Genomic DNA, 16,356 nt, shown 5'->3' with positions numbered 1-16,356 from the left:
TTGCACATACCTTGCGAAATTACTGCATGCCTGGATACCTCAGCTCAGGAGGAAAATTATTTAAGGACCAAGTACATAATAAACAAAGTCATGCAATTTGACAAACTGTACTACTCAACTTTTGCTAAGCACAATATGTTTGACTGTGAATGTTTTTGGGATAATTTTATTAACGCCGTGCGAAATGTTTTGAATGATCATTTACTGTTTTATCAATTCAGTTGAAGGACGAATTTAACCCTATTATTAAGTTTTACACTGAGTCTGTGCTAGAGAAAAGGATAACCCACTTCTTTAAAGATGTCAGAACATGCAGCGTGTTTTCCAAATTTGTTAAATTGTTGTGTTTTTATTTGTGTATACAGTTTTAGACTTATTACCATGTGTGTGATCCGTAACTGTCAATGACAGGGCACCTTCTCATAATCCCTATTAGGTTTCTGATCGTTCTAACGGTTATGGCTGCACATTCTTTGGCCAACATTACTCCAAGCTCCTAGATATCTCTTGGTTGCAGCTGACGAGCTGAAATTTGGACTAGACACTTCAAACCAGAGTTTTTGGTCATTTCGGACCAGATTTTGGGACATATCGGACTATGTGATGGTCATTTCGGACCATGATGGGGACACTTCGGACCAGAAAATTTATTCCTTTTTTATAATTTTATAATTATAATTATTTGTTATTTCAGGATGTATTTACAATATTTTCTAATAATAAATGCAACAAATATTTGACATTTTTATACATGTATTTTATGATATTCAAAATGCATGCAGTAAAGACCTGTCCCACGAGATTTTCACATTTTCCGACAGGCTTATATTACCATTGTTTTGACTATCCATGTAAAATATTTCTATCATAGTTCATTTATGTATTTCTATATGCTGACATTTTTTTAATATTGAAAAAAAATTAAAACAATAATAGAATACCTTTAGAACTATATTGGTAAGCGTAGGATATATTTATGCGAATGCCCTTCATACAAAATATAGATAATGATACGCTATGCTTAATTTATCTAAAAGAATTGAAATTGATTTACATACCTGTTTAATCAACTATTTGATAATATGTACAATAAGTACACACACACACACACACACACACACACACACACGCGCGCGCACACACACACACACACACACGCACACACACTGAATATACCTATAGGATAGGTGTAATATCGTTCCATGGTGTCTAATATATACTAAAGTTACTCTTTAGTTTATAGAATAATTGATGCATAATATATCAAAAAATAATTAAATAATATTTTAATCTGGTCCGAATTGTCTAACACATGATCCGAAATGTCTAACACATGGTCCGAAATGTCCCAATATCTGGTCCGAAATGCCCATGGTCCGAAATGTCCTATTACCATTTTATACTGTTAAAAAGTACTGTTACCTATGTGTAGCAGGAGAGGGCTACTTCCGAGGCGACAGGTTGCAAAACTATCACAACATGGCTTCGCAAGTTCCTCTCCCTTTTTCTTGCTACTGAATTATATAGAACTCACTTTGTCTTTTTAATTCTGAATCTTTACTGTAGGAAATAACAAAAACACCAAGTTTCAAGTTCTGATTTTTAATACAGATTTATATACATATATGATAATGTTCTTTATTTAAATATATACAACTTTAATTTATCAAAGTATGAACTGTCTGATAGACATTAAATTCTATAATAACTACCAAATTTTATTTCAAAGAACTTTCAATGCAGAATAATTGAAGAGAGAAATAATGTACTTTTACTTTAATAAAGAAATACTTAATAATTTACTTTTACTTTTAATAATAGAATACCTAATAAATTTAGATAGGGGAAGGGACGGTAGCGTGGCCTTATAACCTTTGTTACCATGTATGTATGTAGTTAATGCTTAATGAGGGTCCATACGCCCTTTCGGGCACAAAATGCAGCTTTCGCTGTCGAGTACGGACCCCGGACATGTCACCAGTCATACCCTTAAAGAGTTAATTTTGAAGCAGAAAGTGGTGATAATTTACCTCCATGCAATTTCCACGGAGTATTAGCCAAAGAAATGAATTTTGAGCCAAAAGTAGGTCACTGTACGGCGGTCAATGAGAACCTAAATGTACAGTAACCTGTGACAATCTGCAAGGTTAGCCCTGACAAGGGCTGTTGGTGCCAGCAAAAGGCCTGATTTACAAGCCGTCTATCTGTAGTAGGGGCTCACGCACCCTAGCACACCATCCTCGTTGTCTGTCTCAGCCTACTTTGTAGGGCCACTCCCCTCGGCATTTGTCAGGACACCGGCTGCTGGTCCGCAGTTGTTGACGAAGTAGTGATCCCGTTGTTACAGCCTAAGGGGGGCTTCTATTTAGTTCAGTTGTGTTTACTACCAGCCAAGCTGTAAATCATCTGCCGATGCCCTGAGCCTTCTCAGCGACGTGCACGCTCCGAGGGGAAGTGAGAAGCCTTTGCTACCATTTATGTAGTTAATGTTTAATGAGGGTCCATCCGCCCTCTCGTTCGCTGTCGAGTACGGACCCCGGACATGTCACCAGTCATGCCCTTAAAGCACAAAGTGGTGATAATTTACCTCCATGCAATTTCCACGGAGTAATAGCCAAAGATATGAATTTTGAGCCAAAAGCAGGTCACTGTACGGCGGTCAATGAGAACCTAAATGTACAGTAACCTATGACAATATGAAAGGTTAGCCCTGAAAAGGGCTGTTGGTGCCAGCAAAAGGCCTGCTTTACAAGCCGTCTATCTGAACTAGGGGCTCACACACCCTAGCACACCATCCTCGTCGTCTCAGCCTACTTTGTAGGGCCACTCCCCTCGGCATTTGTCAGGACACCGGCAGCTGGTCCGCAGTTTTTGACGAAGTAGTGATCCCGTTGTTACAGCCTAGGGGGGTTCGTTTTAGTTGAGTTGTGTTTGCTACCAGCCAAGCTGTAAATCTTCTGCCGATGCCCGACGTGCACGCTCCGAGGAGAAGTTAAATCAGACCTTTAATATACCAAAGTTATAATTATTTCAAAACAACCAATATATCAACATGTTGTTAATAAACATTTAGTTTCATAAATATAAATTAAGAATAATTACCAAAAGCAAAGTTGTTAAAGTCTTATTCCTGAAATCTTCTTTATCTTGACAAATTCAATGGCTAATAATGTACTCGACATGCTGTGTATTAACTGTTTTATAAAATGCAACAAATTATAATTTCATGTACTACAATAAAGAGAAACCTAAGTCAGAACGTGTCAAAAATCAGAACATTTATTTACAAAGAAAGGGAAATAACCTGCCCTACTACATGTGACAGTACAAAATTCTTAGTCACATGGTACACTTGCATTAACAGTAAGAATAACTTCCAGAGGCCTATGGGAAATTAACATTACATTCCAGAGGCCTATGGGAAATTAACATTACGAAAAAAGTGAGGTGTAATAATATAAAATATTAATATTGCATTACTTTGGAGAATATTCAATATCTCTTGATGTAATTCTAGAGACAGCATGTCTTAAAATTAAAGTTACACTTCTGCGAGATCAAAGAGTCTCAAGATTAAATTATTTCTCCGAAGTTTGCTAGGAAAGTAAAATAAAAAACTTACGTTTTTAAAATTATAACCCCTCAGCCTCAGGTCGATCCATTTCAAATTCAAAACAGGGCAAGTTACATTACAAAAAAGTGTGACCTTGACCTTTGAGATGCAGACCTGAGTCTTGTGATAATGTCCAATGTATTTATACCAAGTTATTTCAAAATCAATCGATGAAAGACTGAACTTAATTTTAAGTGGTTATCATAGCAACAATAAACTGTGTAATCTCACCAGACTCTTTACTGATAACAAATGAATCCCGATACTAGATATTGAAATTCCTTAAAAAATACCTTGTGATATGGTCAAATTTCAAAGAAGTCCTAAGAAATGCAAGTAATATTACATAAACACAACAAGGTAAGCATTTGAATTTCAACAAAAATGGCAATACACATAGATATTGATAAAACCCTCATCTGTATGGGAAAGGACATGTGTTTTTTCTGTAAAAAAAATCAGGTACATATTGAATAAAGACAAAACACACCTTTGTACATGAAATCTTTGTGAAATTTTGTTGTGACCTGCCTATCAGCTGAATATAACAGCACAATTAAAATAAAATCAAAACCAGTAAAACATGTACTACCGCATTGGGACAATGAATAAACAAGAGGGACAAGATGGCCCTTGTCGCTAACCTGACCCATCAAACTCATCTGAGACAAGCATCCTCACCACCTTGTGACCACTAGTATTAACAAGGTTTTTCTATATTTGAGCAGTGTGACCTAGTTTTTGACCCCAGATGACCCATATTCAAACTTGACCTAGAAATCATCAAAACAAACTTTCAGACCAATTTCCAGGATATTTGGATCAAAACTGTAGCCACTCGAGTGTTAACAAGATTTTTCTTTATTAAGGCATTGTGACCTAGTTTTTGTAACCAGGTGACCCATATTAAATCTTGACCTAGAAATCATCAAAATAAACTTTCAGATCAATTTCCAAGATATTTGGATCAAAACAGTAGCCACTAGAGTGTGAACAAGATTTTTCTATTTTTAGCTGAAATGAGCTAGTTTTTCATCTGAGATGATCGACCCATATTCAAACTCATCTGAGCAATTACTTAGACAAGCATCCTGACCAAGTTTGAAGACAACTGAGTAAAAAATGTGACCACTAGAGTGTTAACAAGGTTTTTCCATATTTGGCTGTGTGACCTAGTTTTTTACCCCAGATAATCTATATTCGAACTTGACCTAGAAATCTTCAAAACAAAACTTTCAGACTAATTTCCAGGATATTTAGATCAAAACAGTAGACTTATTTCCAGGATATTGGATCAAAACAGCAGCCACTAGAGTGTGAAAAAGATTTTTCTATTTTTAGCTCCTGTGACCTAGTTTTTAATCTAAGATGACCCATATTCGAACTCATCGACAAGCATTCAAGCAAAGTTTGATGATGATTGAGTCAAAAATGTGACCGCTAGAGTGTTAACGAACAAATGTGAGCGAACATTCAACGATTCTTAAAGCACGCCCTGAGCAACTTCATGTAAGCTAAAAAATCAAAATTGATAATTTCTTTCATTTTCGCAGTTAAATATACAACAATATATAAAAATGTAAAATAGTTTTACTTTTAAATTACCATAACATATCAATAAATTTCACAAAATATCACAACAAAGCACCATTGAACATGTTTTGTTTTTGTTTTATAAATAAGTGCAAAATTTATTCAACATATATAAACCACGTCACATTAGATACAAATATTTAATTTTGTATGACAATCAAGTCAAGTGTTAATGAATTAATAGTCATTAATGACAGAAGGTTTATGTCAAAATAAATGTCTCCCAAAACATGGTTCGGTACTCCTGTGATTTTTTGGTCAAAATCCTGCAAGCAGTTGACCTTTGAAACCGGCAAGATTTTTCTATTTATCTTATAGTTCTGTCGGCCATTTTGTGCAGCAAAAATGAACATCCCAGCAATATGCACAACTAGGGATGGTACTGATCACTCCTGTAAAGTTTGGTTGAAATCCCGCTAGTAGTTTGACCTTTGAAAACATAACTTTGCCTTGCCTAATTTTGGAGTTTTTGCCCTTTGTTCATTTTTTTCTATACTTTCCTCAGAAACCTTCTCGGGGAGCATGCTGCTCCTTGGACAGCTGTGACAGCTGTAATTTACTTTGCTTCAAGGCATTTCTTGTTTTACAATGTGCAACACAACAAACGAGTATAAATTTATTCCATGTATATTTCATGTAAATTTAGTTTGATTACATTCAAAGGAATAACATTTTCACGAAAGAAAAGTGTAAGAAGTATTTTGAAAATGCAGATACTGTGGCAAAGGCATGTAAATACAGTAGATTTTATTCAAATTTACGCGACATCTAAGGAGCATGATACATATACTGTTATCGAAAAACATGTTCTGAGTACAAAATGGTCAAAACCACCTCACCTGCTGAAGCTAAGAGATGCATATATTCCAGTTATTTAAACCCATTCAGTCACCTCTCACGTCAGGGATAAATAGTGGCTAAGATTCCGATGCCTCGACCCTTAAAGCAACCCCTCAGCCTCAAGGGGATCCATTATAAATAATAAGTTACATTACAAATAATTGTAACTCTGAGCTGCAGACCCGATTCTTGTGATCATGTCCAATGAATTTATACCAAGTTATTTTAAAATCCATGGATCAATGACTGAACTGAATTTAAAGTTGTTACCAAAACAACAATAAACTATGCAATCTCACCAGACTCTTTACTGATAGCAATTGAATTTTGGTCCTTGGTATTGAAATTTCTTAAAAATTACCTTTTGATATGGTTGAATTTCAAAGAAGTCCTAAGAAATGCAAGTAATATTACATAAACACAAGGTAAGCATTTAAATTTTAACAAAAATGACAATACACATAGATATTTATAAAACACTGATCTGTATGGGAAAGAACATGGGTTCTTTTGTAAAAAAAATCAGGCACATACTGGGATAAATATCTGTTTAATTCAATAAAGACAAAACAGACCTTTGTACATGAAATCTTTGTGAAATTTTGTTGTGACCTGCCTTTTAGCTGAATATAATAGTACAATAAAAATAAAATCAAAACATGTACTACCTCATTGGGACAATGAATAAACAAGAGGGCCAACATGGCCCTAGATCGCTCACCAGACCCATCAAACGCATCTGAGACAAACATCTTCACCACTTTGAGTCAAAAATGTGACCACTTGTGTTAACAAGGTTTTTCTATATTTGAGCAGTGTGACCTAGTTTTTGACCCCAGATGACCCATATTCAAGCTTGACCTAGAAATCATCAAAACAAACTTTCAGACCAATGTCCAGGATATTTGGATCAAAACTGTAGCCACTCGAGTGTTAACAAGATTTTTCTTTATTTGGGCATTGTGACCTAGTTTTTGTAACCAGGTGACCCATATTCAAACTTGACCTAGAAATCATCAAAATAAACTTACAGATCAATTTCCTGGATATTTGGATAAAAACAGTAGCCACTAAAGTGTGAACAAGATTTTTCTATTTTTAGCTCAAGTGAGCTAGTTTTTCATCTGAGATGACCAATATTCAAAATCATCTGAGCAATTGCCTAGACAAGCATCCTGACCAAGTTTGAAGACATCTGAGTCAATAACGTGACCACTAAAGTGTTAACAATGTTTTTCCATATTTGGCTTTGTAACCTAGTTTTTTACTTAAGATAACCTATATTCGAACTTGACCTAGAAATCATCAAAACAAACTTTCAGACTAATTTTTCGGATATTGGATCAAAACAGTAGCCACTAGAGTGTGAAAAATATTTTTCTATTTTTAGCTCCTGTGACCTAATTTTAATTTGAGATGACCCATATTCGAACTCATCCGAGCAATTACCTTGACAAGCATTCAGACGATGATTCATTCAAAGTTTGATGATGATTGAGGTAAAAATGTGACCGCTAGAGTGTTAACGAACAAATGTGAGCGGGCATTCAACAATCCTAAAAGCTCGCCCTGAGCAACCTCAGGTGAGCTAAAAAAAATCAAAATTGATAATATCTTTCATTTTCGCAGTAAACATCGACATTAAAACAATATATAACAATATCGTGTTTGTTAAACACAAATGCCCACGGCTAAGATTCTTGTCAGTAGCAATATTTCAAAAAATGTTTACCCATTCACTCAGTAATGGGCAGAAAAATTGCCAAAAATTGTAAACACAAGGTATACAGCTTGACAAAGTCATGGCATTTTGTAATTGTGAAAAATGTAAGTTGCCAAGTCATTGCTCTGACTTGTGAAGTTGAAAAATAATCAACTTCATGCAAGTTATCTTCCTACCAAATATGAAATATATCTGTGATTAAAATATAAAGGCTGTATGGGCAAAAGTGTAAAAATCTATTTTGAGCACTGTCGAGGTTGACCAAACTGACTCCTAATTCTATCCAAAAGAAGAATACCATGTAAGTTATCTTCCTACCAAATATGAAATACATCTATCAATAAATAAAGGCTGTATGGGAAAAAGTGTGAAAATCTATTTTTAGCACTGGTGACATTGACCCAACTGACTCCTTACTCCATCCAAAGGAAGAATACCATGCAAACTATCTGCCTACCAAATATGAAATACATCTGTCAATAAATAAAAGCTGTATGGGCAAAAGTGTAAAAATCTATTTTTAGCACAAGTGACCTTGACCCACTGATCCCTACCACAATCAAAAGAATGAATACCCTGCAAGTTATCTTCATACCAAATATAAAATATACCTGTCACTTAATAACGGCTGTATGAGCAAATGTGTTAAAATCTATTTTTAGCATTGGTGACCTTGACCCAACTGACCACTAACTCCATCAATGTTTATGTTTCTATCAATTAAAAATAACATCTTTCTATAGAATAAGGTCAATACACCTGTAAAAATGTAAAATCTATTTAAACATTGGTGACCTTGACATTGGTAACATTGACCTTGACCCAAATGACCCCTTACTACACCCAAAGAAGGAGGACCTCCTTTTACATGTTTGTATTAAACTAAGACATCAACTAAAAAATAAAGGCTGTATGAGCAAAAATGTTTATATTTATTTTTTAAACCAGTGACCTTGACATTGACCCTAGAGACCGGTTCCTCCACAAAAAATTAGATGACCATCAAAGGTATCCACGTTCTTAATATGAAAGATATCAATTAAGCAATTAGGAGAAATTTAAGATAAATTCAACTTGCCGAAATAGGTTAACCAGACAAGGCCCTATTTTCAAAGTGAAAAAAAGGGAAATAACTGGGAAATATGAATGACAGAGTTATATAACTTGGCAATATCATGTACTTTGTATTGATAAGTAAGTGTAAAAATTATAAAGCCAATAGTATAGATAGAACTTAAGATATTTCCAACTTGCCGTTTTAGGTTAACCATTACTCATTTTCTAAGTGCTGAAAAGTGCAATAACTTGGTAAATATAAAAGCCAGAGTTATGTAACTTGCCCAAATCATGTACTTTGTATTGTAAGTGTGTAAACTTAGAAGCCATTGGTACAGGTAGAACTTAAAATCCAACTTGCCGTTCTAGGTTAACCTCGTACGGACAGACGGACGGACAGACGGTTCAATTACTATATGCCCGGGGGCATAAAAATGTAATATAAATTTACATTCACATTATCATAACATATCAATAAACTTCACAAAATATCACAACCAAGCACCATTGAACAAGTTTTGTTTTTGTTTTATAAATAAGTGCAAAATTTATTCACGTCACATTAGATACAAATATTTAATTTTGTCTGACAATCAAGTCAAGTATTAATGAATTAATAGTCATTAATGACAGAAGGTTTATGCCAAAATATATGTCTCCAAAAACATGTTATGGTACTCCTGTGGATTTTTGGTCAAAATCCTGCCAGCAGTTGACCTTTTAAACCGGACAAGATTTTTCCATTTATCTTAAAGCTCTGTCGGCCATTTGGTGCAGCAAAAATGAACATGCCTGCAATATGCACAACTAGGGATGGTACTGATCACTCCTGTAAAGTTTGTTTGAAATCCCACAAGTAGTTTTACATTTGAACATAGTGACAGTGCAAAAAAACATAACTCTGCCTTTCCTAATTTTGGAGTTTTTGCCCTTTGTTCATTTTTTTATACTTTCCTGTGTCCAAAACCTTCTCGGGGAGCATCAACTGGTTAGTTTAAACATATTTTATTTCAAACATTTTCAAACAAACATATATTGCATACAATCAATAGTTACATAATATACAATGCTAAAAAGGATTAGATCCGAAAGCATACAATGCTTATAGAGGTTTTCCTAACATATAATTCATTACTGTAAATTTGGCGGTAAATTACATGTTCGAAATAGTATATTATGAAGAACATTTTATTGATGATAAATGAAGAAAGACGAAGACAGCAAAAGTGTCTATTCAGAGCTAAAAGTAAAAAAAAATATAGAGTTGAAATACGTAAGAAAGGCAATCATGCTGTAATGTGTTTTAAAATATACATACAATGCTAATACTGTGACCATCACCTGGTTCAGCCGGTTCTTGTTGTTAAGGTTAATCTTCAAAAAACTTTCAAAGATATTTACTTAAACTTGGAATACTTTTTCACTATAAAATGTGAATGCATTTCTACTAAAGGACAGATAACCCTGAAGGGTATTTTTGCTAAATAATCTTATTATTTTCTGATATATTTACAAAATCCATCATTCGAACTAATAATATTTGTTGAATATCGAGGCAAACATTTTTGTCAAACAGTTTATCAGAATTATGCCCCTTTTTCTACTTTGCTGTCATCATACTTCATGTATCAAGTACTTAGAAAAGTGGGGCATGCTGCTCCTTGGACAGCTGTTATTTAATTTGCTTCAAGGCATTTCTTGTTTTACAATGTGCAAAACAACAAACGAGTATAAATTTATTCCATGTATATTTCATGTAAATTTAGTTTCATTACAGTCAAAGGAATGTACAACAATATTACTAACATTTTAACGAAAGAAAAGTGTATTAAGTATTTTGAAAATGCAGATGCTGTGGCAAAGGCATGTAAATACAGTAGATTTTATTCAAACTTCACGATACATCTAAGGAACATGACACATGTACTGTAATCGAACAACATGTTCTGAGTACAAAATGTTAATATTGCATTACTTTGAAGAATATTCAATATCTCTGGATGTAATTCTAGAAACAGCATGTCATAAAATTAAAGTTACACTTCTGCGAGATCAAAGAGCCTCAAGATTAAATTATTTCTCTAAAGTTTGCTAGGAAAGAAGACAAAAAAAACTTATGTTATTTTTAAAAATTACAATAAAATTTTCAAATGATAACTTGGTATCAAATTTTTAAATTTTCAGATAGCAAAGAATTTAAATACAGTTAAAAACTAGAACTGCCACTGTCATGGCGTGAATACCCCCGCATACCACTTTGTCAGAATCAACAGAGGCCATTTAGAGCTCAAGGACAACTTCCCTGCCAAATCTGAGGTAACTAAGCCAGTGCATTGCTTAGTTATGTATTCTACATGCTTAAAAAAAATGTCAAAATTAATACACTGCGGACAGGCATTCTTAAGCTATTCAGGGGAAAAACTTATCTTTTGTCAAAGTCCCTGTGAGCTTTGACCCAGTGACCTCAAAATCAATAGGGGTCACTTTTTGGTCATGATCAACCTTCATGGCAAATATGAAGACTGGGTCAAAGGAATTTTAAGTTAATGGGCGGACAAACTTTTTTAGTCAAGGCCTCTGTGACCTTGACCTTTGACCCAGGGTCCTAAAAATCAATAGGGGTCACCTACTAATCATGACTAACCTCCATGCCAAATATGAAGAATGTGGGTCAAAGGAATCTTAAGTTATTGGGCGGACAAACCTTTTTAGTCAAGACCCCTGTGACCTTGACCTTTGACCCGGTGACCTCAAAATCAATAGCGGTCATCTACTAATCATGACTAAGCTCCATGCCAAATATGAAAACTGTGGGTCAAAGGAATCTTAAGTTATTGGGCGGACAAGCTTTTTGAAGTCAAGGCCCCTGTGACCTTGACCTTTGACCCGGTGACCTCAAAATCAATACGGGTCATCTAATAATCATGACTAATCTCCATGCCAAATATGAAGTCTGTGGGTCAAAGGAATCTAAAGTTATTGGGCGGACAAGAAAAACCGCCGGACGGCCAGACGGACAAGATGATTCCAGTATACCCCCCTTTCAACTTTGTTGTGCGGGGGTATAAAAAGGTTTATTCATAATATAAATGTGCATAAACATACTAACATTTCACGCTAATGATTTTCAAGATAATTTTCATGCCGTATCACTGCAATACAGACATGTATGTATATATACGAAATTGTATAAAATATGTATTTTCCTCGTATAATACTATGTTGAAAAAAGTAGATTCAATATTATGCTATATAAAAAAATTTGCTTAAAAAAACAACTTGTGGCTGGTTTAACAGACTGATGCCAGAAGAATAGAGCCAGGTCATATGGTGCCAAAACAGAAAAGATGATTTTCCTTTACCTCAAGTGTTACACACCAAAACCACCTCACCTGCTGAAGCTAAGAGATGCATATATTCCATTTATTTAAACCCATTTAGTCACCTCTCACGCCAGGGATAAACAGTGGCTAAGATTCTGATGCCACGACCCTTAAAGCAACCCATCAGCCTCAAGGGGATCCATTACAAATTCAAAACAGGGCAAGTTACATTAAAAAAAAGTGTGACCTTGACCTTTGAGATGCAGACCCGATTCTTGTGATAATGTCAAATGCATTTATACCAAGTTATTTCAAAATCAATCGATGAATGACTGAACTGAATTTAAAGTTGTTACCATAGCAACAATAAACTGTGCAATCTCACCAGACTCTATACTGATAGCAAATGAAACTATTGAAATTCCTTAAAAATACCTTTTGATATGGTTGAATTTCAAAGAAGTCCTAAGAAATGCAAGTAATATTACATAAACACAACAAGGTAAGCATTTAAATTTAAAAATGGCAATACACATAGATATTTATAAAACACTGTTCTGTATGGGAAAGAACGTGTTATTTTTGTAAAAAAAAATTCAGGTACATATTGGGATAAATATCTGTTTAATTTAATAGAGAAAACACACCTTTGTACATGAAATATTTGTGAAACTTTGTTTTGATCTGCTTATAGGCTGAATATAACAGTCAATTAAAATAAAATCAAAACCAGTAAAACATGTACTTAACCTAATTGGGACAATGAATAAACAAGAGGGCGAAGATGGCCCTAGATCGCTCACCTGACTCATCAAACTGAAACAAGCATCCTCACCACTTTGAGTCAAAAATGTGACCACTAGTGTTAACAAGGTTTTTCTATATTTGAGCAGTGTGACCTAGTTTTTGACCCCAGATGACCCATATTCAAACTTGACCTAGAGATCATCAAAACAAACTTTCAGACCAATTTCCAGGATATTTGAAAAAAACTGTAGCCACTCGAGTGTTGACAAGATTTTTTTTATTTGAGCATTGTGACATAGTTTTAATAACCAGGTGACCCATATTCAAACTTGACCTAGAAATCATCAAAATAAACTTGTAGATCAATTTCCAGGATATTTGGATCAAAACAGTAGCCACTAGAGTGTGAACAAGATTTTCCTATTTTTAGCTCGAGTGAGCTAGTTTTTCATCTGAGATGACCCTTATTCAAACTCATCTGAGCAATTACCTAGACAAGCATCGTCACCAAGTTTGAAGATAACTGAGAAAAAATGTTACCACTAGAGTGTTAACAAGATTTTTCCATATTTGGCTGTGTAACCTAGTTTTTTATCCCAGATAATCTATATTCGAACTTGACCTAGAAATCATTAAAACAAACTTTCAGACTAATTTCCAGGATATTTAGATCAAAACAGTAGCCACTAGAGTGTGAAAAAGATTTTTCTATTTTTATCTCCTGTGACCTAAATTTTAATCTGAGATGACCAATATTCGAACTCATCCGAGCAAATACCTAGACAAGCATTTAGACAAAGTTTGATGATGATTGAGGCAAAAATGTGACCGCTAGAGTGTTAACCTCCTAAAAGCTCGACCTGAGCAACCTCAGGTGAGAAAATCAAAATGGTTAATATCTTTCATTTTCGCAGTAAACATCGACATTAAAACAATATATAACAAGAGCTGTCGGTAGGACAGCAACGCTCGACTATTCTTAGTGCTTGATAGTAAAAAAAATGCTTGATAGAGTTACCTCCTCCTGTTTACAGGTTGGGGTCATGATGTTGAACAAGTGTGCAAAGTTTCAAAGCCATATGTCAATAGACTTTGAAAATATTTGAACTATTACAAAAACTTTAACGTAAATTCTAAGTCGAAAAAGGGGCATAATTCTGTCAAAATGCTTGATAGAGTTACCTCCTCCTGTTTCCAGGTTGGGGTCATGATGGTGAACAAGTGTGCAAAGTTTCAAAGCCATATGTCAATGGACTTTGAAAATATTTGAACTATTACAAAAACTTTAACGTAAATTTTAAGTCGAAAAAGGGGCATAATTCTGTCAAAATGCTTGATAGAGTTACCTCCTCCTGTTTACAGGTTGGGGTCATGATGGTGAACAAGTGTGAGAAGTTTCAAAGCCATATGTCAATGGACTTTGAAAATATATGAACTATTACAAAAACTTTAACGTAAATTCTAAGTCGAAAAAGGGGCATAATTCTGTCAAAATGCTTGATAGAGTTACCTCCACCTGTTTCCAGGTTGGGGTCATGATGGTGAACAAGTGTGCAAAGTTTCAAAGCCATATGTCAATGGACTTTGAAAATATATGAACTATTACAAAAACTTTAACGTAAATTCTAAGTCGAAAAAGGGGCATAATTCTGTCAAAATGCTTGATAGAGTTACCTCCACCTGTTTCCAGGTTGGGGTCATGATGGTGAACAAGTGTGCAAAGTTTCAAAGCCATATGTCAATGGACTTTGAAAATATTTGAACTATTACAAAAACTTTAAAGTAAATTCTAAGTCGAAAAAGGGGCATAATTCTGTCAAAATGCTTGATAGAGTTACCTCCTCCTGATTACAGGTTGGGGTCATTATGGTGAACAAGTGTGCAAAGTTTCAAAGCCATATGTCAATGGACTTTGAAAATATTTGAACTATTACAAAAACTTTAACGTAAAGTCTAAGTCGAAAAAGGGGCATAATTCTGTCAAAATGCTTGATAGAGTTACCTCCTTCTGTCTACAGGTTGGGGTCATGATGGTGAACAAGTGTGCAAAGTTTCAAAGCCATATGTCTATGGACTTTGAAAATATTTGAACTATTACAAAAACTTTAACATAAGTGGTTACGCCGACGCCGACGCCGACGCTCGGGTGACTGCAATAGCTCTACTTATTCTTATCGAATAGTCGAGCTAAAAATGTAATATAAATTTACATTAAAATTACCATAACATATCAATAAATGTCACAAAATATCACAACCAAGCACCATTGCACATGTTTTGTTTTTGTTTTATAAATAAGTGCAAAATTTATTTAACATACACCACGTCACATCAGATACAAATATTTAATATTGTATGACAATCAAGTCAAATGTAAATAAATTAATAGTCATTAATGACAGAAGGTTTATGTCAAAATATTTGTCTCCCAAGACATGGTTCGGTACTCCTGTGAATTTTTGGTCAAATTCCTGCCAGCAGTCGACCTTTGAAACCGGACAAGATTTTTCTAATTATCTTATATCTCTGACGGCCATTTTGTGCAGCCAGCAATATGCACAACTAGGGATGGTACTGCTCACCCATGTAAAGTTTGGTTGAAATCCCACAAGTAGTTTGACCTTTGAAGGCCAGACATTGAATAAAAAACATAACTCTGCCTTGCCTAATTTTGGAGTTTTTGCCCTTTGTTCATTTATTTCTAAACTTTCCTGTGTCCAAAACCTTCTCTGGGAGCATCACCTGGTTCAGTCGGTTCTTGTTAAGGTTAATCTCTCAAAAACTTTCAAAGATATTTACTTAAAACTTGGAATACTTTTTCACTATAAAATGTGAATGCATTTCTACTAAAGGACAGATAACCCTGAAGGGTATTTTTGCTAAACAATCGTATTATTTTCTGATATATTTACAAAATACATCACAGATATTCACTTTGAACTAATAATACTTGTTGAATATCGAGGCACAACATTGTGTCAAACAGTTTATCGAAGTTATGCCCCTTTGTCTACTTTGCTGTCATCATACTTCATGTATCAAGTACCTAGAAATGTGGGGCCTGCTGCTCCTTGGACAGCTGTTATTTAAACTGCTTCAAGGCATATTTCTTGTTTTACAATGTGCAACACAACAAACGAGTATAAATTTATTCCATGTATATTTCATGTAAATTTAGTTTGATTACATTCAAAGGAATGTACAACAATATTACTAAAATTTTAACGAAACAAAAGTGTATGAAGTACTTTGAAAATGCAGATGCTGTGGCAAAGGCATGTAAATACAGTAGATTTTATTCAAATTTACGCGACATCTAAGGAACATGATACATGTCCTGTTATCAAACAACATGTTCCGAGTACAAAATATTAATATAGCCTTACTTCGGAGAATGTTCAATATCTCTGAATGTAATTCGAGAGACAGCATGTTTTAAAATTATAGTAGCACTTCTTCAA

The sequence above is a fragment of the Ruditapes philippinarum genome, unplaced genomic scaffold, assembly GCF_026571515.1.
Source record: "Ruditapes philippinarum isolate M1 unplaced genomic scaffold, ASM2657151v2 ctg312_1_1_1_1, whole genome shotgun sequence".
In the NCBI taxonomy this organism is placed as follows: domain Eukaryota; kingdom Metazoa; phylum Mollusca; class Bivalvia; order Venerida; family Veneridae; genus Ruditapes; species Ruditapes philippinarum.
The sequence above is the reverse complement of the archived record's forward strand: the minus strand, read 5'-3'. Positions refer to the sequence as shown.